Below are 24,974 nucleotides of genomic sequence, written 5' to 3'. Positions count from 1 at the left end.
GCTTATCAAGCAACACTGGCAGGCGACGCCGCTGCAAGAGCATATGTCAACATCATTTATTAGATGTGGCCGGGGACTAAATTATGTATGATCACAAAACGGGGAAATAGGGAGAGAAAATAGGATCACACACAGCAGGTGGATGGAATAATATTTGGAGAGAAAGGGAGATTATTAAAACAAAAAAAAAAAAGGTCCTTAAGGGAGTTATTTGTCAGCACTTAAGATGCAGTCAGTGTTTCCGCGAACAAGGTATTGATTTCAGTTTTCACAGTTGCTAATTTGATATGGATAATTCATACATGTGATTTTTCATACCATTTTCTATTCATTCATTTGAAAATGTTTTATTGTTTTTGCCACTCATGAAACTGTTTGAAAATTTTGAGAAAATTTTAGCCGTATATTAGAACTTCATTGTGCCTAAAGTTTTATATAATATTATAACTGTTATATGATATTATTATTATATTATAGTAAGTATTATATAATTATATAATTTGGCCTGATAGAATTATTATTATTATTTATGAGGTCATTTTTTTTCATGGCATTTTATAAGTCAGCAACCTTTCCTTATTTATTCATCTGTACTAGTTTTTTTTTTACTTATGTATACTTTAACTGTTATACATTTATATTATAAATAATTAAATTATAAACATAATAATTTCATCTTTACATTTATTTTCATTCATTTCTAAAACTATCCATAATGATTACGATGAATGCAGATGTATACATTGATCACGTCAATATATAAATCTCCTATATTCATTATTTATTTGTTTTTGCCTTTCGCAATCTACATTTTTATTCCTTTTTGTGCCACATTTTTAATATTCTTATTTGTTTCATATATATATATATATATATATATATATATTTTTTTTTTTTCCTGTTCATCTCAATAGAATTTCTCTCCCTATATATATATTTCTGAGTGACATTCGTCCCTATGTGTGCAATGCAGATGTATACATTCCTACATTCATTATTTATTTGTTTTTGCCTTTCGCTATCTACATTTTTAGTCTTTTTTGTGCCACATTTTTAATATTATTATATTATTTGTTTCATGTATATATATATATATATTTATATATATATATTTCCTGCTCATATTAATAGAATTTCTCTCCTTCTATATATTTCTGAGTGACATTCGTCTCCATGTGTGAAGTCCAAACATAAAAACTCCTGCATGAACTTGATTCATATGGTTATTCCTTTGAATTTTCAATTGCTGTTCATTTATTTGATGGCATATGTCTCTTTGCATTTCTTCGACAAGATTGCCCTGACAGAGTAGCAGAGCAGAAAGATGGTGCAAGTGTGATTTAAATGAAGGATATTTCCGCCACTCCATCCAAACATATACTAAGTAGCTTTAATATTGCCAGATGAGCAATCTCTCAAGCAAAATACTCTTCCGAGATACGATGTAATTGACTCCACATCTAACAGTATGGAACAAATCCCACTAGCAGAGGGAGTTGACAAATTGCATTAAAAACACTCAATTGGAGCAGGATTGGATAGAAGCTCATGTTCCTCCTTATCCCATTAAACATGAAACAGTTTAATCTCTAAAAGTTGCTGACATGTGGGGAAACGCTTAAGCGCGAGAGGCCCGTGTTTGATTTATGGAGGAACATCAAGGTGCAGCACGCGCGAGCTGCCGGATGTGCACAACGCGGCAAGACAAGAGCGCGTTATTTTCAGTCAACATCAATTACAACACCGTTTAGCCGCACACTCGGAGCAAAGCCGCAGACACGCATGTCATTTGTTTCAACCTCCCCAGAGTGGGTTATATTAAAGACTCAAACTGTCACATCATCCAAGTTTCTCCTTCAATAGCTTACCCGATTTGAACATGTTCCGCTTCCTTTCATGACATGTAAACAGGTTTTGACATGGGTCTGCTTAAATGTGTGAGACGTGCTGGGAAAAAAAAAAGGGAAATGCCAGCGCGGAAAAAAAAATAAATAAAAAAGCCCAAACCTGTCAACACGCAGTATACCTGCTTTAAATCTGTTCCCCATTTCAAGCAATCTGTGGGAACCAGGCCTGTGGAGTCTAATCCTGTTTTCATCCCGACACCCCCCTCATCTGTATCACACTTTCAATTCCACTTACTGCCGCCTTTGTGTGATTTCCATTTGATCTCGCTTTTAAATTTCTAAATCTATTCAACGTTTTTTTTTCTCTCTTCCAACTTAGATTCATGCCATTTCCACGAAGCCCTATTTATGTTGTAGATTTGGAATTGCAACGTGCGTGTTCCGGGTGGAATCGGAAGTCGGAAATTTCACTGGCATCGCCTTTTAGGATCACGGAGGTTTAAAATGTTAACAAGAGTGTCTCAGCGAGGTGATATGTGAACTATTATGCCGCCTCTGACTGTAAACTTTGCTTTCTCCAAAGTGTGTTTACTCGCTCTGCTAGGCTGCGCTGAAGGACTATGTTGGTTTTAATTTCGAGGTCTAGACAATCCCCACAGTCTGTCTTCTGCCAAGTGTGCGCTGATCTTGGCAAAGACGTGATGTACTGTGAAAACCACAACAGCCAATGCAACAAAAACAATAGTAAAAGGGTTAATAACACATAAGAAGAGCAGTTATTGTCATCGTTCTTTGGGCGCTTAGCTGTTTGCTGACTTATGTCTCGTAACTAGCACTTGCTGTTTCTGATGCCCAAATGTTCACAGTTAGAGACGGATGGTTTTCATTCTTTTTGAGGGAGGGAATCCTGTCTGGGGGTGGGTTTTGATCCCCATTAGAAGTCAGAGTTGTTTTAAAACCGAGCTGGGATGTCTGTTAAACTGATGTCAGTGACTGCTGCTATGACCCTGAGTTAAGCTGTTGCTGCACCGATGTTGCCACCTTAGTGTGTGTTACGCTATTTTAGCATAGAATCTAGCTTGGGAAACTGAATTGGTGGAGTGATAATCATAATATAGGGGGTGTCATACTTTTCTGTTCAAATGGGATTAAACAGGATGTTGCCTTGTGGGGAGATGATGTCATTTCCAGGTCAAAGTTGATGCGAAGGCCATAAGGCAACTTTAGCTAAAATGAAGAGGCACTTGTTGTGTGTGTGTAGACAAGTCTGCGAGTTAGACTCTCAGGGTGTGTTTCACAATTGCAATGGCAATTGGGGAATTCCCCGTAACGCCCCCCCATTGATGTCTCCAAAGTCGGAAACCATGTGTGTGCAATTCAAAATGGCGTCCCAGAATGGTGAGTGACGTCTCTCCAGAAGTGAAGAGGTGCCCGGTGCGTGTCCAGCTCTGAATGTGCGCTTCTGTGCAGTTTGGCTGTGACAAAGTCATAAACCAAGTCACGCTCTGTCCCAGACTCGCCTCATCCCTGTCCCAGCTCCAGCCCACAACAGGACATCAAACCCTGGAGTGAGCGCTCCAGCCTCGATATGAAGAAAAAACAGTCAGTAAATGTAGCTAACGGGACACGTCTGCATACAGAGGCTGCGTTATACACAATAACAAAGTGCGTTGAGGGTCAACTGATCGGTCCGTGCACGTTATGGTTTTTCCGGCTTTTTTCAGGGGCGTTCGAGTTCTGGATTTTTTTTCAAAATCTGAAGCAAAAAATCTCTAAATTTTTGTTCGAAGTCCGAGACGTTCAAAAACCGAGGTAGCACTGTATATTGTTGTGAATCTAAGCGAGTGGAAACAAACTTGTCTTGGTAAAACTGAGTTGTGCATCCAAACCAGTTCATGTCTGGGTTAGACCCCCTTTTTCTCCTGAGTAACCATGGTGGGCTGCCTCCACAGTTGCTGACAACCCTCTCATGTCCCATCTGATATCAAACAGTAATTCTGAAATCCATTCACAAATGACATCATTCATCTTAAAGTGGATTCCAGTAATAGTGAAATACATAATTACATCATCTGCATCTATGGTCACTCCAAATATATTTCTATGCTGTAACCTTCATTTTAAATGTACTAAGAGAGTAGCATAAATTTCTTCATAAAATTAGAGACAAAGCAACAATAAAACATTCAAGTCAGTTGTTCATTCAAAAAAAAAAAGTTATTTGCAAGTAAAATATGTGAATAATTTGCTTGGATATTGTGAAGCCCAGATTTCCTTTGGTGCATCAGCTGTCAGTCACTGCATACTTTAGGATTTGCTCAACAAGAAACATTAATAACGAAACAAAGACTTCTGCATTATGCCCAAATGTCAGCCGGATACCTGAAGGATCCAGAACTCATCCTTAACCAAATAAAATCCATATATCAATAAAATAAATTTCCCGGCGAGCTCCTCTGCTTGTGAAGAAACATTTCTGGGAGCGATATTATCCGAGACGCCGTGTGCTTCTGATTGTTTTTTTTCTCGCTGTTACACCGACGGGACGATATCAATATCCACCAAATTAATAACTCGCCCCTCCGTGGAAGATCTCCAGCTAGGTCCAAAAGAAACCCAGGGAAAAAAACAAACTTTGTGTCTATTAAATAAATTCTTACCAGCTATTTATTGGAAGGAGATTTAATATTGCTGGAGACTGCAAATAACTGCTCTCATATATGAGTCTAAAGAGCACATTATAGACGGCATTTCATATTCAACATTAACATTAAAAAAAGCTTTTTTTTTTTTTTTTTTTTTTTTTTTTTTTAAATGTCAGGCCTTAATAAACAAGCAAATATTTTTATGGCCCTGCTCAGCAGGGGGTGTTGACCGAGGGATTCCAAAGGAGCTGTGATCATATTTGTTTGGAATAAAATATAAATGATAATCGCGTTAGAGGAGAACTGTATCTGCTTATCAGAGGGAGCGAGGTTTATACCAGATGCCCAATGTGGGATTTAGGTGAGCGTCAATAACTCCGGCATGACACGCTTCCCCGACAAAAGGTGCTGACTGACGCCTGGTGTTGACATTTCTGTTGATATTGGCGGTGAATAGAAACCGCCATGGCAGAGACTTACCGGACTTGTGGTTCCCTCTTTGTCAGCCCGTGTTTCAGGACGCGTGGTGGATCATCTCCAGCGTGTCGCCGTGTTCCCTGGAACGGCTGAAACATCAGAAAAAGCTAAATAAAAGCCCTGTTGTCAGGCGACATGGTGAAAAGTAGCAATGGATAAAAGGGTCACTGTGTCGTTATTTTTCATTTTTAATGCCCAAACCTGACCTGTTACTGACGGAAGTTATTACCAGAGTAACGCGGAATCTACTTACCATAACGCGCCAGCCAAGGTTAATGGATAATCATTTGCTGCATTAAAACCACAGCGCTTTTGCCTCCGCTTCTGTTACCTTAATGGATTTATTTCACTTCCTGTTCTCTGAAAGCATCCATAATTCCTGGCAAAACCAAATCTATTTTTCATGAATATAAAGTGTTATAATAATGATCAACTTTTATAGACAGCGAATTAATGATTTTAGATTACGGAACAAGAGAAACTTTTTTCCTTTTTATCATAGTTGTACTTTTTTTCCTCACTCCCAAGCTTCCACCAGACCAGTTTTGATAAGATCTGTACGCACGGCACACTTCTGATAACCAACCCACTGGTGAGAAGAATCAAGGACTATCTTTTCTTACGATACCTGCGTCAATCCCTTTCAGCTGCAACACTTTCTCAATCCTAAGGCATCAAATATCAAATTTTAAGTGAATTTTTGCCATCTCGGTTACATGCTGAGCCACAGAACTTCAACTAAAGCACATGTTCCACAGTGTTTCCTGACACTGTAGGCAGTGCGTCACTCTAGTGACATATACTCCTATGGAGAGATATATTGACGCTGAGAAAGCAAACTGTTGCGTCCTATGCTAACACCAAAGGGAGCCTTCAGCGTTGCATGTTGACGCCTCAGTCTTTCAACTGAAGTCACAAGTAAAAACAAAAAAAAAAAAAGACAGAAGTTGGGGCTCCTTTCCTTCTTCACATGACGGTGGATCAATACGTTCAAACGCTCGTGTGTTTCAATGATGGTGCCTTAGGTGTTCTTTCACTCCTGTCCTTACTACTAAGACATTTTCCCAAAGTCAATATATTATGACATGTGAGGCAAGGGTTGACCCTGAATATTCAGTTTCTTGTCACATGGTATACAATACTTTACCCACATTGGATGCTTGTAGTAGTGTGCAGTATCTCCACACACACATCCTTTTGAATGACAGGACTGAAAACATTTGACTCTATTAAGACACCTATGTGTCAACACGCATGGCTGACTTCAGTGTCAACAATGGACATGAAAGTCCACTAAAAGAGTGAGAATGTGTTGCTGGGAAGAGGCTCTTGAACAAGGATGAGTCCGACTCAGAGCAACACACTTTTCTACAGTGCATCTCCAGACGTGCACCAGAGCTGGCTCCACATCTCCAGGGAAGGAGACTCACAATAAAGACTTCACACTCCAGTGCAAACCACTTCTCCATGCATGATGGCCTTTTAAACACATAGGGGCATGTTTACAAAAGGTCTGTGAGTTTGCTTATACATTGCACCACTATTAGAGTTAAGCTTGGCCAAATGCTGAGTTGCAGTCATGTCTTCAAACTCACCATCATCTTCGGTAAAACGCAAATAGATTTTTTCAGTCTTCACTATTTTGACCGATACTTGAGGCTAAAAAATGCCTTTGATCAACTCTCTAAAAGACATAGGATTCAAAGTGACAACATACTAAGATACATTTGAACTAAATGTGTGCTCAACTGGTGTGGAAAGACCCGCTTTCCCTGCACAGAGTGGCGTCCTGGACGAGCGTCCGATGTGATTTGACGGCCTATTAAACACTTCTGTCAATAAAAAGCGTGGTGAATGTTAATTTCTGGCAGCCTCCGTCGATAAACGCCCATGAAGCCCGTGAAAATTAACCTCCAAATGTCATGGGAAAAGCTGTGCCACAGCTATTACAGTTGATACGGCAGGTGGCAGGAGCTGCAGATATATATAAATATACATGTCAGTTTAATCACAACATCAAAGATGGCTGAGCCGAGCGCAATAAATCCTCTCACTGCTGCTGATAGGCGTCTCTGATCATCACTATCAACCGTCTCATCGGTCGGGACTCAAGTGTCTTGACCCTGTCAGTTAATAATGTGTGTATGTAATGACAGCTTACACAAACATCACAGAGGGATGTCAGCAACTCTTCTTCTGAGAGCACTTCATGACCAACATCTACCTGCTGCAGTGTCTCTCAAAACCTAGCACAGCAAGGGCGCTTGCCTATTTAGAGAAGTAGATGTCCACATACAGTACGTGCTATTGTTTGAATTTAGAGCAGAGCTGGGAATTACTCGGCACCTATCGACAGCCATGTCAAACCATGGTGAATCAATGTCTTAGTAGTCTATAAATATACATAATATTATTGAACATTATTTTCTTATTTATGAATATGGATGTGAGCAGTGCCAATGTTCAGGGATGATATCTTGATTCTTTGTCAATTTTTAGTCAGTCAATATTTTAAAAGATATTTCTACTGCTATCAATCTTATTTTACATCATTATTATATATGTTGTATTTATTATTGACAATATTTTAAAAACTGACGAAATGCTATTTGTATATATTTACAGCAACATATATTTATTTTTTAAAATCTTATTCAGCCATAAATGTTTTCCCTGAATGATAATAACACTATTAATGAGTAATGACCATGTTCTTCTAAGACCAGGTCAAACTCGCCCAAAGTTCAGAGACCTTCCGAGGCATCCCAGAGTTTTATGTAAAAACACATAAATCATCACGCTTCAGCACTGCTCCAATATTACTCAACTTCTCTAACTCCTATCAAAGACCCTTCCATCTGCATGAATTTTAGTTGTTTTAAAAACATTCTCTGGTCATTTAAAGATCTGCACTCGCTTGAAAAAGCCAGTTAAAATCTTAGTATGTCATAAGAACAACACTGGAGATGTTTTTTAAAGCATGTAATGACATTATGTGGCTGGAGTATTCACACATTTAATATTAAATTTTCAACACACATTTTTTAGGCACCATTCATCACTTTCGTAAAAACAAAACAAAAAAAAACCTGACGGCGATGGAGGTCAACAAAGTGCCCTGGATGAAGGACTTTCCGTCTGAGGAGAATTGAGTTCCACTGTGGCGCCTCAGGGTGCTGTTCTCTTTTCTGTTCCTTTTCAGTGGGTCTACATCTGAGCTCTACCTTGAGAAGACTACATCATCAAGTGAAGTTTGGTGATAGACCTACATCAAAATGAGAGACCTTCAGGTTCCACCACCATTGAGCAACAAGATTGAAATTGTGCGTTAACGTTAACCTCAGTATTACACATTCTACTACCTACCACTATTCTACTACTATTCTAACACCCGAACAACCAAAGCGTTTGTGGAGGAGCTCAACACCATGCATGAGCAGGAGATAGATAGTCTTCAAAAAGGATCAGAGGCGCTAAAATTTGGGGATTTTTTTTGGAGGTGTGGCTTCGGAGGAGAGTCTGAAAACTTGGGTTAGACTTTGCACTGCTCACATTCTTCACCCTCTCTTTCAGATGGACCATGACTCATCACTCCAAGGATCGTGATGCTTCAGGTGCTACGAGGAACCAACTGCTACAAGACTCAAACTTCACCGGATGAGCGCTGATACTTGTTGTAGTATCTTCAAAGAAGATATTGAGGGGTTCATGAGTTGACTAACCTTTGCTCTCTTGTGTACCCACAGAAACTTTCATTTGGACTTCCTCATTTTCCAGCTCTCCTTCTTTCCATTCACATCTGAACTTACTACAATGCTCTCAGCAAAGTCAAAGAAAAAAAAGAATGAATAAATGGTAATTTCCTTCTTAGCGGACGGCAGAGAAAAAAATATGAGAAGCGCTAACAACAGACATGGCGGCTGTATTAGAAAACCAAAGCAACAGATACGAATTCTGTTCCAGGAACATTAGTTAAAGCCCATAAAATACATCGCACATGACTTTTTTGTGATCTCTTTTATAATTCCCAGCTTCCTGCTTCCTGCCTTATCTTCTTACCACCACTGTTGTGGCGCTCCCAGAAGCCAGTGTGGGGCTCGCATGTGTGTAATTTCACATCCGCAGATTCACACGACATGTCAGCGGCTGGGAGTGAAATATACTTATGTTCAAAGGAGTTTAACTTGGAGTGATGGCTGGGCCTGCGGTCGCCTCCCAGCCGCTGACACACAGCTGTCGGTGCTGTAAATCTTGCAAATCCACCACCAAAAAAAAAAAAAAAGAAAACTCTGGAGGCTTCTTTCAACGCTAAATTGCTTAAACTAAGAACCTTCTTGTGTGGACTTTTAAGGGAAATCATTTGCACAATAGCGGAGCCGACTGCCAATTGTGCCTGTGAATGTAAATAAGTAATCTCGCTGCCAACGCAGAGGTTAATCCCGCAGGTTAATACGACAATGCTTCTCCATCGCAATATCACATCTGCTGGTGTCAGGGTTCCTCCACTTGATGCCGTTATATAATGATATCATTGTCATTTGAGTCGACCCCCGGGGTGAGGAACAAATGAATGCGCTGTTAGCTTTATATGACTCCAACAAAGACCACAGCAAAAGTTCATATTTTCCCCGTAATGAATGCTACATTATTTATGCTATAAATAATGGATTCCTCCAGACCTGCGCCGCCGTGACCCAGATTGACTCCGAATCAATACTTGTCTGGAAGACTTCGAAACTAACAGAAGAGCGATGCTTGCGTCATAAAATGAAGATCTACAGCCCAGGATTGAAAGATTTATATGTTGGGTCACTGTTTTAAAAAGAATAGTGTTGAAACTATCAAACTTCGAGGAGAACGCTTAATAAAAGAATAACGCTTACGAAAACATTTAGACTCAAAAGCATAAGAACATGCACCCAACTGGCTCCATGTGCTCAGGCGAATTTAAAGAACTTTACAGCACTAAAATATATATATTTCAATGGAGACTAGGTATTGTCATAAAAAGTCCTACTACAGCAAGAGTTAAACCGCCAAGAATGAAGTAGTAAATAAAATGAGGGGAAAAATGCAAAGAACATTAGAAAAAGTAAATAAATATCTAAATAAACAAAAAAATAATGATTAAACATTGCAAAGACAGATTTTAAAAAGTTGTTCACACGTTTTTAAATACTTTGTGATTATATAATACTTCATTTTATATCAATTTTATTTTATTTTTATTTTTCATTAATACAATTTCACTAAAGGATCGCTTTATGCCATTGCCTCTCAAACTGATATCATGTAATTTATGCATCAAAATTTGGGGGAAAAAAAAGAAAACTAGGTCCTAAAGCTATATTTACAATTGAGATTATTGTAATATTTGTCTGACTTCATGAAGGCCACTTATATGCGAGCAAAAATGTTGGACCCAGGCCGGACTATGCCCAGATCTGTTCTAGATGTAGAGCGGCTGCTGGGTATGGTTTCCTCAGCTACCATAGCTCCGTAGCTTCTTAGCTCACACCGCTTCTTATGAAGCTCTTGGTCCACTCTCAGTGGTGTCATTGAAGCCCAGGCTACTATAGGTTGACAAGCAACCACTCAAATCAATAGGCGAGTTGACGTCACGTTTATGATTTGTCTCTGCCGCAATGGATATGCAAGGCCTCTCACTTGGCCACAGTCGGACAACATGTGAATACATTTGGGTCAGGAGCATGTAGTGCACAGATACAAAATAAAAACATTGGGCTACATGTCAAAATAAAACATGCTGTCATCACATTACACTGCTCAGACGCTCTCACTGACCTCAGTTTAGAAAAAAAAAACACTCAAATACATGAGAAACACTCAAGTGTTTGTCGACATGCAGCTACATGAAAAAACCTCAGTCCGGGAAAAATAGCGTGATAGCTAACCCCAACCCATTGGAAACGTATGTCTGTGGCTTCAAATCTCCAGACGGAAAAGACACTGGTTCCATGATCAAATGGAACTTGACTCGTTCAGAGGTCCAACTTCAGATACTGATGTTGTCGCCCACATAATTGGACTCAGGTTAAGTGTATCCTAACTTTCAAATGAAAAGTCCCCAAAATTGCGATCCAAACCCAGCACACAGTCAAATTTCTTTCGGAAACATTCAGGGTTTTTGGTGTAACATTAATTCATGGGATGCTAAAGATTTATTTAGTGACCTTCAGTGTCACGTTCGACGCTGTTGGCACTTTATACCACTTGCTGAATGTGAGACGGACACTTCGGCAAGACTTGTGAATCGTGTTTTAACAACCCTCTAGAGCAGTGGTCCCCAACCTTCTTATAACTGCGGACCAGTCCACGCCCATTTGAACGTGGCCTGGGGGGTATGAAGTTGCCACTTTGAACGGTCAGATACGGCCTCTGCATGTTTGTGAGCTTGGCACGTGGGAATCACCAACCATGATAAATCCATATTTCAAGCACGACTCTTGCTATTGTCTGCTAAAGAGTTTCTTTTTCTTGGAAGTCATGGGCTCTTGGAAGTCATGGGCTCTTCTCCTCACTCTTCACTTCACTTCAACTTAGGCTTAACCAAGAGAATCTGGTGAGTCTTCAAAATAAAAGATCACTCGAACTCAAACGATACTTAAAACGGAAATAGTTATTTCTTGTGCGGCCCGGTACCAATTGATCCACGCTCCGGTACCGGCCCCTGGTCGGAGGGTTGGGGAACACTGCTCTATAGCACCCAAAAACACCAATGCAGGTCTCTGCTGTGGGTGTGCTTTTTAAAAAATAAGCTCATTAATAACAGTCATATAGAAACAAGACATGGCTTTCTGTTTACAACTACAAAAAAGATGCAAGAAAAGTAAAAAGGAAACACCATCTCTATGGTCTTTGGGCTGTCGCACTCACACACGATGGAGCTGACCCCCGACCAGTTGCCACAGAGTGGGCGTGGTCAGGGCCAGACGTAGGGATAAAATTGATGGTGTCACTTTTGGAACAAAACACACAGTCGTTGACACAAGTAGAACATCGGCCATCACCACAGCCTAAATAGAAAATTCGGCAGTTGTTAATTCTTTAATGTCACTTGAAAAAGTCGGACGATTTAAGGGTGCGTCGCACTCCACTAGACGCCAGTGAATTCCCGACACCTTAAATATTGAAGCAGCAGAGATAAAGCCGTAGTGAGTCCGATTGTTAAAACGTCCACTAAACACTAAAGAGGAGCACTTTAAATGACAGCATCCTTTTGAATTAATACACTTTGTCGCTTCACAGGCAGCCGAGCGAGATAGAGAGGAAACCTTATTCATGGTGTTTTTCATCCTAACTCTACTTTATTAGCTTATTTGATTCCCCATTCTTCTCATAGTTGATTCAATACATCTCCTATTTGCATAAAACTGTCCGGTAAGATTATCTTCACTTATTCGATCTATCCTAAGAGTCACCTTGTTCAGGATCTTATATGAATAATGAGATTTTAAATTGGAAGACACTCACACAGAGAATGAGGCATTTACAGTTAATTCATCTCATTGCGTTACATTGCTTAGAGGTATTGGAGGGTTTAGATTTTCATTCAGCCTCATATTTAACACTGTCTGCTTCCCCCCACTTCACCGCCATTGAAATTTAAATGGCCTGAGCCCGACAGATCCAATATTGGGAGCCACCGTTGCAGTTTACCCACCAGCAAATATCAAGACGGAAACGTTGGAATGAAAGAATAGCTTTGAAAAGCACGGTGGCCGCGTCCACACGACTATGTTTTTTAGATGTTTATCATTTGAATATGTTTGGGGCGATTGTGGAGAGTCATTTTACAGCATGTTGACCAAACTTACCGATGACATTTAAAGGCTTCAGTTACAATTGTATAAACTTAACTATGGAACACTTAAGTGACTGACTTTTAGGCAGAGCACATCCACAGTTTGTTTTTAATTGAACAGTTTTAAATACATTTTAAGACACTTTTAGTTTGTAAAACTAAAGCGGAGTAATGACTGAATGCTTGTTATTGGCTGATAAATATTGCATTACTCACAATAGTTTTCAGTATGTGACAAGGCCAAGCCAATTTTCACTCAGAACAATTTCATAGTTTCACAATGGAAAAGTTGTAAAAGTCGCAATGGAAGACTTCAAACACAGAAATACATTCTGTTTCTGTTGTTTGCTCTATAAATCAAACCTAGTTCAAGACAACAGCGTGAAAACCGAACAATGTAGTTCAGAATATAAGTAACCATAGGTTAAAATGAAGAGAACGTAGCTACACTGGTCCTTCCTTGCAAAATGGTATCCAAGCTGAAAACTTAAACTACTAACTTTGCTTTTTTAACCAGTACCGCACTGTTGAAACAGATTTCCAGGTTTATTTTTCTCACATCTAGCGGATCTTGAGTTAAAGGACCATGAGTTAAACAGCATCGAGGTCTTTTGTTATGACTCCTGTCCACCGTCCCAGCAGCCAGGACAAGAAAAAAAAGGTCAGGGTTTAAAATATAAGACATGCTTGTCTCTGAGATTAGAGATAAACATAAGAAGACTGGCCGCACAAATATTATGAAGTGCATCTCAATAGAAACAATTTGGAAACAATGTCCTGCTCTCGAGTGTTTAGCCTGTGAATTTGAATATGTGCAGCAGCATTAGTGCCGGTGGGTTTGTTCTTCTTGTTGGCGTGGCCACACGCCGTCTCCAGACAGGGGGCGCTCCACACGTCAGTGATTGACAGGTCCCAGTTAGACGGTGCTACACAGTTTTGTTTTGTTTATAGGGAAACCACTGCCAGCTCAATGGAATGACATGAGACAGTAGGTTTGATATTTACTGCAGTGATTCTTAACCATTGGGCCGAGGCCCATTGTTGGGCCACTAAAAGTTACTTTGTTCTACACCTTTGGGGCGTGAGGGCCGCGAGACGCTCAGTTTAATACATTAGCCACATATGGTGGCAGTAGAGTGTCACTGAATTGACTTGACAGCTGCAAATCTGTGATCGGTAACAACTATGGACAAGTTCTTGAAAAGAACTGTTGTTATGGAAATACTTTCATTTACACTTTACTTATATCTTCTTTGGAGTTTAAATAAAATATATTATTTTCATTTTATGACATTTAGACATGGTTTTATTATATTTATTTTATTCAGAATTTCATTCCATTTTTACAGTCAAGTGTATTTTTTCTCTTTCTTTTAAAATTTTTCCCTGAAAACATTTTTTTTTGATGAACATGGCTTGCACCTGGTTCTGATTGAACTTTCCGATGACAAATAAATATCTTTGCGATGATCACAAGGTTTTGGTTTGTTTACACGTACGTAGATTAAATATGGCTGTTGACCACAAATGAAATCAAGAGTAATGTATCAGTTGTACTGAATGGGCCTTGGGCCCATTTGTTCTGCGAAAAGTGGGTCCCGAGATCAAAAAGGTTAAGAACCCCTGATTTACTGACTCGCAATATTGAGGGCATTTTGTCGTAATCTGAAGCCATGTGTCTGTAGGTAATGGCGATTACTATCCAATATTGTGTTTAAAACGCGATTCATTTTGCAGCCCAAAGAAGTACAGGAAAACTGCTCAAAATCGTACCAACTCCGCCATGAAAAACAGATAGACCTCGAACAAACTGAGATGTGTATATAATCCTTTGAGGTAAAATATTGCATGCTAAAAATAAGAGTTGTTTCCGACGCTCAGACACAACAAAATTTTAGTAGCATTAAACATATACATTTTTACCGTGAAAAATAACATAAAAAGAGAAAAGCTCATTTAAGCTGTTTTTAACAACAATAGTCATGTATTCGAATGAACATTTTAGGCTGTTTTTAACAACAATAGTCATGTATTCGAATGAACATTTTAGGCTGTTTTTAACAACAATAGTCATGTATTCGAATGAACCATTCTGATGGACTGGATTTCTTTGAAGCGCTGGTCTCATACTTTGCTGTCACTTCTTCACAAGGATAGAAACAGACAGAGCGGGACAGGAAAAGGGGGGAGGGGGTTAATTGGCTTTTTATGACTCCAATTAAATAACATTATGCACATAGTGGCTTAGCAGCTTATATGTGGCCTCCATTAACAACGTCCCCTCGATTGGTTCTTTGGCTTAGGGTCCCCTCCACCTCGGGCGGGCTGAGGCGTCTAAAGCGCTGCGTGGAGATTGTACACTTGAATAATTCAAGAAGCAAAACTATCAATCTGGCAGAGATCAATGACCCCTCAATGACAGGAGCGCTGGACACGGCCAGATATGACAATTGAATCCAAATAAATGGGACCATTAAAGGAGCGTTATCTTGAAAGCAGAGGCGGACAACAAGCGTGCGGCGCTCCTGAAGCGCCCGCTCCTGAGGTGTTAACTAATCTCTGGCGGCCAGTCCCTGCTCTCCCTCCTCTAATTGCTCCCTGTATTTCAGTCTGGTGTGAGAGCAGCCATTGTAGCCAGCGCCCAGTCAGCCCCCCGAGGTCTCACACCTTCATTATCACTCTTTATTGCACAACCTTATACGGGCACTCGGCACCAAACAGCCTGCCTGTTAAAAATAGAGCTCTCCTCCGCTCCTCTCCTTTTGGTGGTTTCAGTTTTAATTACGAACGCAGAGCCAAAGCCAGAGTGCTCAGCAGGCCTCACTTTTTTTTTTTTTTTTTTCGGTTTCTTTCGCCTCCCTCTCCCTCCCCCTTCCTCAGCTTTTTTTTTTTTTTGTTCACTAATTAAAGCAGAGTTTATTGAAGGGACCCGGACTCTGCTCTCTCATCTATTATTGAGAGGGCAGGACAAATCATTTTTAAATTTATATGCTGAAACCTGTCCAGGGACAGACACGGGGAGGTAAAGGCTGGGGGAGGCGCGGCACGTGACATCAGGACAACGTGAAATATGAGGTCAATAGCAATAAATCTAAACAGATAATGAAATACACAGGTATATTTTCTGTTTGCGCTTGCTGCATGCACGTGAGGATAACCATTTATAATAGCTTAACAGTAACTGAGTCTTCCACAGCACAAGTTTCACTATTGTAACACCAGAAATGTTTATATATTCAAGTCAAAAATGGTTATTGTATTGATTTTTTTTTGACATTCTGCTGCAACATTTTCAAGTTTCATTGTATATATATATATATATATATATATTGCACAACCTTAAAAATGTAATGTAAGGTCAAATTCATATATATATATATATATATATATATATATATATATATATATATATATATATATAGGACATACCCGCCTTAACTGTTTTTTTTCATATGATTTAATATTTTGATTTGTTTTAAACCATGCTAAAATTTTAGTAGCATTAAACATTTACATTTTTCCCATGAAAAATAACATGAAAAGAGAAAAGCTCATTTTAAGATGTTTTTAATCAAATGTGTGATTCATTATGCACAAAGTACAGCACAAGAACTTTTTAAGTGTTGAATATTTAATCACAAAACATTGAAAATGCTCATATTATGTGTTTCGTAAAACATTTTATCTATAATAAAACAAAGCTTAATTTTTGTGTGTGTGTGAACAATATTTTTGTTGATCATTTTGATGCATAAATTATGAGGAAAAAATGAAATGTATTATCATGATGACATTCAGCTTTGTATCTTTAATGCTTTCTGATTATTCCACACTTATTCTGGAACTATAAAACACAGTTTCTCATGACCAACCTTCAAACATTTAATACTCCATGGGTTCTACATATACAAGCGACAAAGCTTAAGGAAGTGCTGTATTTTTTTCTTTTTTTTTTGGTTCAGCCCTGTTCTTTGTTCTCATCTTCAAACTTCATTCCAAGTCTCATCTGCTCGAGCCGTCCTGAATTTCACTTACCCAGCCTCAGTCTGCTCTCTAGATCATGTCTCACTTTAAAAACAAACCTGTTTGTTTCAAGCGCCAGACTTGATGTTCCGCTGCCAGCTGTCTCTCTCTCTCTCACTGAGGTCTCACTGCGCTACCTGTGCAGCTGTCGGGGTCGTGCCTGTTTAGACAATTAAAGATGCGAGACAAAACGGGGGTGAAAGTAGGAAAACATCAATGTGGATGCACGTCGTCCTCTCATATTACTGCCCTGCTGTTTTGGTACTTTGCTCCAGTGTTTACACTGAGGCCACAGAGGGGGGTCCACAAATCAATGCTGTTATTTCTCCTCGGATACCAGCAGTTCTGACTGAGATGCAGGAGGCATTGATCCTCTTTCAAGGTTTACAATCTCCTTACATACAGGCTCATGAAATAAATGATCACTACAGGTGATAAAAATGTAATGTAAGGTCAAATTCAGAATAGAATTATTAACAGGAGTAGTAGTAAGTAGGACACTAAAGTCAATGGATGAATGGAGACTTCACTGCTTCTCACTCACACATAACAGAAGGAAAAAAAAACAATGTAAATAAGTTAAAAGAGCTTAAAGAAAACAACTGCAATTCTTATAATCGAACGAACGTGTTTGCAGCATGTTGTAAAACACGCTGGTGCGATATCAGGAACTGAGGGAGGAGAATCTCCATCCCAGCTCCCTAACCTTTATGAGCGCAGCTGAAGTGAATTGAAAAGAAGAAATAATGAATTTGGCCGAGTGCAGAGCAAAGACAATCCTCCTTTAGCCTAACAAGCCGCCTGCATCCTCGGAGCAATTAGTCACTGTCATCTGAGGGCAAATGTAGAAGCGGCTGCAGCCTTGTTAAGTAAAAACTTACACCGAGGTCACTGACATGGAAGAGAAATGCAGGGAAACCACTGAGCTGTTTTAAAAGGAAACACCCAGACAAAAGACTTTCATTACGGTGGATCTGAGGCCGGAGGAAAGTGGTCAGGTGATGCACCGGTCGAGATAAACACACAACCGAATCTTGTACCGATGCTAGTAAATAAAAATAGTCCCCTAATGGCAACAAGCTCTACTATGTTTTCAGGGGGAAAAAAACTCAGCAAAGGCTTTCTATGTTGCTCAATATTGACTCTGAAGCCATCTGTAGATATTGAACAGACTGTAGTAACCGCTGTTTTCAAACAAAGTGGCTGCGGAGTATAAGTCGCAGCAGTCAAAAACTGTTTCATGATAAAACATATGAAAGTTTCATAAAGGGTAACACCACGAAGGTCTACCAGCACAGCCATGAGTTTTCAATGCTCCCGAAAATTGACAAGTGCAGCCAATAAAAAAGCTATTTGTTACATTGATAATAGTAAAAATACTCACTTTTGAGTATAATCTGGTGCGTCCCTTCAGGTGTCCGGCAGCACATGCGCACTTTAGTTGCATGAGCAGCAGTGCTGCTTCCATGATTTAGTTATGATACTCTTGGAAATGTGTTTTTTTTTCATTTTAAAAGCATCATAAAGGAGTTCACTTGTACAACATTGTTCTTGTACTTGGACACGTGTACCGTTTTCCTGTTGTTAGTGTAACCTTGCAAGATTTCTGGCTTGGAAAATGACCATCTCAACGCGGAAACAGCATCAGGATTATCACAGATGGTGTAATGTTTACTGTGCAATGTTACTGTGAACATACAGTATATTCCGGAAAATATGGAATATGCTGAAGAATGTATCCATCATTTACTATATGCCTGTCCAATATTAGCAGTTAGCTTAAATGTATGCGGTATGTAACGAAAACAAGTCACAAAATTTGGATGCTACCAGTTTAGCTCTGAAGTATAAGCAAATTTAACTTCAGCTAAACTTTACTTGGCGTCTGAAGCAGTCATTTTTGTGAAGGACAAATTGTATTTAGGTTATAGGTTGGTATATTGCTATTCCTTTTTGGGAATATTTGCAGTTAGCATAATAGAGCTAGCATAAGACACTTAATAATTGGCACCTCAGCAAGCTAGCTGTATTGTAGCATTAGCATTTAGCTAAATCAGACATTGCTTTTGAATATTGTGTGTTCAACAATTCGCTTCCTACTTTATTTTTTTACAGATGCATTTCGTTTATTGTGACTTAATATTTGTGTATGAGGAATAAATAAAACCAAAGGATTGAAATATATAACCCATCATAGCATTAGCACAATGTTCCTCACCAACTTATACAGGTACAGCAGTACATTATCAGCACAGATATTCAAAGTACCTTTGACAAGCAGTGATGTTGAGTGAGTCCTCATACTGTACGAAATGAGGAAGTGGAAGTTGTTGCCTTAAAATAAATACTACAGTTGAAAAGCCAAAGAGTTTCTTTTCAATATTAGCAGTGGCTAATGTGAAACTACAGTTCTGATAGTACCGTCGCCTTACATTTAAGAAAAAACCTTATTTAATTAAAAAAAAAAAATTTAATATTAGCTTCTTTGCTGAAAATATAGAATTCATTTTGAAAACACAATTGCAAAAAAATGAAGAATAAATGGTAATAGAGCAAAAACAAAGAAGCTTAGAATAATGCAAGCTAAAGGAACATTATAAGGAAAACAGGTTCCAGGTACATCTATCCACATCAGGAGCTGTGGTGAGTAATGTGTGTGAATGGAGAACAAAGGCTCCGTCAGTTCACTGTCGGACTGTCTAATTTGGAGATTTTCCACGATATAATGGTGGGGTTGCTCTGCGAGTGGGTTTTTCTAGCACATACATGGAGGGATATATAGGTCAGAGACCTCAGTGCCTTATCAGTAATTCGCCATTGCCTGGTTATTAAGGACAGCTTAGGTGGAGAGGGCTGGAGTACCAGGAGGGGTTAAGGTGAATTGATTGCCTGTGGACATGTTAAACATGACCCTGTCAGGCTTCCTTCCGAAAAAAAAAAAAAAAAAAACGCACCAACCTGTGCCCCTCGCTGCCCGTAATCAGCTGTGGAGGCTTTAATAAAATTCAGAAAGCGCCCGGAACTTTCCCCGAGGGACGCTGGCAAGTTGGAAATAATCGAAACCCGCGGCAAGAGACATTTGCCGTGTGTTACCGGAGGAGCGCTAACAGGCTCTGAAGCTTGTGGAAATAAACGTTCAGGGTTAGCCATAGCCGGCCGTAAAGCGGAAAGCCGATCGGAGAGCGATCGCTAACCGCCCTCAGAGGCGGCGGCGGCAGCTTGCAGTGGAGGGCCGGTGGCCCCGTAATTACGGGGCTAACCTGGGCTCAGTCTGTCTGTCGACCCAACCCCACCCCCCCGACTCTTGGAAGGGGGTGTTTCCCTTGATTAGCCTGACTTGGGGTGAAGCCCCCTCTGCAAACGGCAGATTGAAGTTCATCACAGGGGTCTCAGCTGCCAGTATGTTGCAATGAATTGCTGGCTGTAAGAAGGTGTTGACAGGAGCAGCTGGACATCACAGAGTGATGAAAAGAAAAGGGAAATTCATGGACGGCCCAGACACAACGGCACACTGGGGAAAAGGCGGAGACTCGGTCATCTGCCGGTGGGGAGCAGAACTGCAGCCGTGTTCATTTGTGTCCACGCACAAGTTGGAGTTTGGAGCGTGCCTCCTGCCGTCGCCCTAGCAACCGGTTTGGCTTGGTTTTGATGGTTAAATCTCTTTTAAAACCCTGGATCACAGCCTAAAATTAGCATAACACAGTAGCACTCGAGCCCAGCCCTTCAAAATAAAACTACTTAACAAGACTTTAAAACAATTACAGGACGGTTGTCAGCCAAAATGGAGGACTAATAATAAATAAATAGACAACGGCAGAAATTGCTATGTGAATAAACAAATATGAGTATGAACATGAGCACATTCATGAAACCATACATAAGTACGTGGGTTAAAATGTAGCTGGATAAATGTGTTAAATCATGGAGAAATTGATAAATCAGGAACTGCATGGAAGTATTCATGGCTGAATATGCAAATAAATAAGAGGAAAAATGCCAAAACAATTTGAAAAACACACAAATAAATACATGGCTAAAAGCTCAATGGAATGGATAAATAAGTTGATAAACAATGGTAAACGTTCAAATAACTCATTTCAGTGAATGAGAATTCAGACCTTGATAAATGTGTGGGAAAAAGAATGAGTAAATATGCGGCTAAATGCGCAAACAAATGTGTGAATGAATCTATATCGTAACATGTTGATAGATATCTGGATGAATGCACGAATAGAAGTTGATAAATAAAGCATATTTGTAAACATGTGAGGACACATTATTCATTAGATGAGAAGACATAAATACGTACTAGCATAAAGGATGAGATATATATCATAGGCTGAGTTATTTAGTTTAGTTAGAATGTCAGTGAAACCAAACCAAAACACAGATATTGCTTTTTACATGCAGTGCTATTGGAAGTGTTAGAAAAGGAGTCTCACACTGAGGGACAGAGGACAGTGGCTCTCGAATGCCCAGTTCAGTAAGTGGGTCCCATGGCTGAAAAAAACTGTGTGTCTGCGGTCAAGAAAAAGGCCCCTTCCAAACACCGGCAAGCCAGACAGCACCCTGCTGCGAGTCGGATCAGGAGGTTCTCTGTACAGTTTAAATATTTGAGAGGGTTTAATACAGTGTTGGAAGTAGAAAAAAAAAAGACCCACAACTGGTTGAAATATTGAAGATTATCTGTGCTGGTCAGTCATGCGTGACTCTTCACTGCATCAAACCATGTTGCACATGACGACCTCTGACCCCGGGAGCGCCCGGAGACCCCTCCTCACGTCTATTGTCTCCATCAAGCTGCTACTTAACGCAGCGGTGGTGAAACTGCAATGTGTGTGCGCATTGTGATGAATAGCGATGGTGCCCTAAGGTGAGGACGGATGATATTGGTGTGAATCCGCTCCTCACTACCGTAATGAACAGCCTAGAGGTGCAAATTAGCTTTTAATGGGTGTTACTTTATTAGCTCTGAAGCGCCATCACTTGCCAGACACTCACATGCAACTGAAGAATTGCTATAAAAAATGGCTGCAGAACTCAGAGTGCGCTGGCTTGCGCTACATTTCAATAAATAAGATGTTAAATGCGGTGCCTTGCCTCTTTCGTGACACTTGACAACAGTAAATAAGGTGCCATCAAGAAAGTGCCTTAACTGATGATGACATTTGTTTATAAACAAAAGTATGATTATATTCAGTAGTTAATTATTAAAAAAAATATGATGTATCGCATTAGTCATTGCAGCACAAAATAAATAAATACATGAATAGATAAATGTGTGAAATTGTTCACAAATAAATAAAAGTACAAGAACAAACAAAAAGAATTATAGTTATCACTTGTTCTGTATAAAAGTAGTGTGTAATATATTTGCAATATAGAGTATTTTTTTAATTAATTGGATCAAAAATGCTGAAATAATCTGCAATATTTTTGAAGCATTTCAAAAAGGAACAAACATAAACAAAAAAGATCAACGATAACAAATCAGTTCTTACTGAACAAAAATAAGGTAAATAAAATAAAAATAAATAAAACATTATATATATATATATATAGTGAGTGAGCTTAAGCTTGAAGCTAAGCTTGAATACTGAATATACCAGTCGTAGTTCCAATTGAGTCTCAAGCACAAACACAAAATTTTGTCGTGTCAGACTCAGAGTCTCCCACACATCAATGGGTCTATATATATATATATATATATATAATCTCCATAAAATAATAACAAATATATTGATTTAATAATAATACTAATAATAATGAACAAAGTTGTAATTACATTGTGTTAAGAAACTTATAAAAAAAAGTGCATTTATTTATGTATCTATTTTGACTGAGAAAAATACGAACGCAATGTGAAATTGAAACAACAATTATTAAGAAATAAATAATCTAGTCACATATAAATGCAGAAATGAAAAGCACTGGCTGCATCTGAAAAGCATTAATTCTCGACGGTGTGATGAGAGTGACATGATATTTAACTGAATTCCCCTCCAGACACCGAGCGACTGGATTGATCCTTCCTCTCCTAAAAGTGGTTGTTGACAGCTTCCGGCACAATGAGGTAAAGGGTGGTGAAATATTCCAACATTTACACGTTGGCGCGCGTGCTCCCGGGGGAAATCTCATCGGCCATGTTAGTGTCTGGACGTAATGGTCAGAGGCCGTGTTGCATTTTTCATGCTTAAGTCCCGCACTGAATCTCTGCGCACACGGCCGAATCAATTGCCTTATTGATCCGTAACTAATTAGGAGAAGATAAATGCTTCGACTAAACAAATACAGGCTCCATAATGAGCCAATAGAGTGCGCGACACATGAATTGAGCTGTGCATAATAGCAGGTCGCCCCTCCAGCGCACCGGACACTTACATACGTTAAAGCAGCAGAAGTGTTTTCAATCCCCAGAAACGGCTCTTTTAGTGTTGCAGGAACGCGCGTGCGGAGGTGGAATCACCTTCGCTGCGCGAGTCGCCTTGTACGCCGCCAGCAGCCATCAAAGGCTAATTAGTTTCAGCTGACACAGGGAAGACCCCGGGGTCAAAGATCAGGTCACATGTTATGGAGATGATGGGAGGGGAGGGGGAGCAGGGAGGAGAAAAACAGAAAGGCTAATGATTTTAATGTCAGAAGCCACGTGCTTTTAAGTCTGAAACAGGATCCAGTAGACAGAAATAAATAAGAAGAGCAAGTATCTCATGAGATGGAAAATATAGGAGGCGAAAACCGACGAAATAAGATCTCCTTATTGACACATTTTAAACTGTGTATTTTACAGAAGATGATAATACGAAAACATTCTTAAATACTGGAGAACGTTCAGCAGTAGCATTTAAGCACTGCTTCTTATGGTTTTATATTATATATACATATATTATTATCAGCGTTACTCCACTTCAGACATGATCCATGTATTCCACTGACAAAGCCGACTCGGTTGACTTGCTTGTGAATGGCCCAAATTCGATAGTAAAACTCTTGGAATTGCCGAACCCCAGCACAAACACACCTGTGTGTACTCCAGTTTTAGTTGAGAAAATCTGTTTGGACTGGAGGAATCCCTCAGAGAATGAGTCAGAGTCATGGTATTACTGAGTCCCACACATCTTAGTGAGTCCCAGGATGTGGGGGTTGATGTATTTCAGAACTGAAGTATTTGAATTCAAGTCAGCTTGACTATACCGGTCGAGTCTCAAGCACAAACACGCAATTTTGTCAAACAAAAAGTTTGTTGGACTCGTCCCACACAGCGGAAGTTTGCTGAATGAGAAGTGTCAGACTCAGAGTCTCCCACACATCAATGGGTTTCCTTCACTCTAGTTGTGAAAGATGACTTTCCTCTTGACATTTTACAGCATTAAATTATTGAAATAACTATGACATCTAATGCAATATTTAAGTGACTTATCAAAGGCAGATCACTCAGGCTCACTCAGCCATGCGTCACACAAGCATCCCCCCAAAATTAACACCAGTATCAGGACAGTCACACACCAACACATGCTCCTTTGTAGTAGCGGTTGTACTTCAGTTGCATTATATTTTGGGGGTCTAGGATAACTGTTTATCTAATTTATGACATTAAGTCAGTTTCCATATTCAACTAGGTATATTTCATTCCTAAAAAAACTTCAGCAGCAGTTACTTTATGCTACTTTTTGCAGCAGATTAACAATTTCTCTTCCATCATACTGATATAAATCTCTGATGTAAGACTGTTGAATTCGTGAACAGCCTTGTTGTTATTTTTATTTGTATTTTTTTTTTTGTCAGCACTTTAATCCAAAACACTTTCCTAGTTGGTGGGCTCCCCACTGACCATGGCAATAAATTTGATTCTGGTTCTGATAAATGATTTGAAAAAACGCTTCTTTGCCAACTATTTTTCATGAATATTCAGTTGACTTATGTCATTTATCATTTTCGCCACCTTAACAATATAATTGGACGTGTCTTATATTTAGCATACCAAATTGTCTGGAAATAAATTCAGAATTTATTTTTCTAAAGAACATATTTTTTAGTTAAGTTTAGTTTACTTTAGGTTTTATATATATATATATATATATATATATATATATGATATCATATGATTTTATGATTTTTTTTTCTTCCAAAGAACATGTCAGTAACATAACGAATAAACAT

At 39.3% G+C, this 24,974-nt stretch overlaps 1 protein-coding gene across 1 annotated transcript in view; it reads right to left on the bottom strand.

Annotated features, from left to right (window-relative positions):
• Positions 1-4,986: 4,986 nt before the first annotated feature.
• The window catches only part of micall2a (mical-like 2a), a 60,530-nt gene continuing 40,542 nt past the window's right edge, over positions 4,987-24,974 (bottom strand). Inside the window, exon 20 of the mRNA XM_053851922.1 lies at positions 4,987-5,058. The gene's annotated coding sequence lies outside the window, so the exon portion shown is untranslated. The remainder of the gene's footprint in view (positions 5,059-24,974) is intronic.

This window comes from Synchiropus splendidus, chromosome 19 (genome assembly GCF_027744825.2).
Source record: "Synchiropus splendidus isolate RoL2022-P1 chromosome 19, RoL_Sspl_1.0, whole genome shotgun sequence".
Classification (NCBI taxonomy): domain Eukaryota; kingdom Metazoa; phylum Chordata; class Actinopteri; order Syngnathiformes; family Callionymidae; genus Synchiropus; species Synchiropus splendidus.
Note: the sequence above shows the minus strand (reverse complement) of the source record. Positions and strands in the feature narration are given on the sequence as shown.